The sequence below is a fragment of the Pteropus alecto genome, unplaced genomic scaffold (assembly GCF_000325575.1).
Source record: "Pteropus alecto unplaced genomic scaffold, ASM32557v1 scaffold214, whole genome shotgun sequence".
Taxonomy (NCBI): Eukaryota; Metazoa; Chordata; class Mammalia; order Chiroptera; family Pteropodidae; genus Pteropus; species Pteropus alecto.
The window spans coordinates 62,467-63,256 of record NW_006435787.1 but is presented as its reverse complement, the minus strand read 5'-3'; the positions used below and the strand labels follow the sequence as shown (position 1 = coordinate 63,256).

General features: G+C 51.5%; 1 long non-coding RNA gene across 1 annotated transcript in view; it reads right to left on the bottom strand.

Annotated features, from left to right (window-relative positions):
- The window catches only part of LOC102888250, a 3,788-nt gene extending 3,004 nt beyond the window's left edge, over positions 1-784 (bottom strand). The window contains exons 1-3 of the long non-coding RNA XR_001516836.2: positions 605-784; positions 344-506; positions 130-215 (exon numbers count right to left, since the gene is read on the bottom strand). This is a non-coding gene — a long non-coding RNA (uncharacterized LOC102888250). The remainder of the gene's footprint in view (positions 1-129; positions 216-343; positions 507-604) is intronic.
- Between the last annotated feature and the right edge of the window lie 6 nt (positions 785-790).

Here is a 790-nt window from a genome sequence, read left to right as displayed (position 1 = left end):
TGTACCAGGCAATGTCTGAAATCACTTTTAAAATATTAACTCATTCAATACTCACAGAGAGGAAGGGACTTATTCTTATCTACATTTTTCAAGGGAGGAAACTATGGCCCTGGTGAGGTTGTGTCTTACCTAAGGGTCCAGATTTCACCCCAGGTGTTCTGGCTCCAGAGCCAAGGCTTTCAGTCCTCTGCTGTCTTTTGCTCTTATTAGTACAGCTAATAAAATAATAATTAACAATAATATTTAATAGAACACAGGAATGTGATTAACAGTGGTTTAAATTGTCCTTATCTTTTTGTTAAGCGTTTCCACTTACAAGAGCGCATTTATTTCTGAAACTCACTTGCTGACACAGGAGCTGAGGCTGACTTCCCACAGGTAACACTGGGAACGCACCGCAGAGGTCGGACTCACTGCCACAGCTAATAGCGCCCCGGGAGGAACGACAGAAGTGCCCGCCGGTCTCGGGGCTTCACGTGTGCTTTCACGCACGTTGACCGGGCCAACTGGGCAAGACACCGCAGCCAGGGAGAAACACAAACGTTATTGTTCTGCTAAATAACAGCAACTTGAATTCTTGGGCTAAAGGAAAGGCTTTTCTTACGGAAATTAAACTCAGATCGCAGGGATGCGTGGAGTTGACCCGGTCCTGCGTCGTGGCCCAGGGGCAGGTTCTCGGCCGGTTTGGCACCGGAGGTGCGTCCCGGCGAGTCCCGGCCTGCGGGCAGGTGGGCGGGTCGGGCCGCCCGGTTCCAACCCCGAAGGGCTCGCGCCCCCGCCGCCCCTCGGC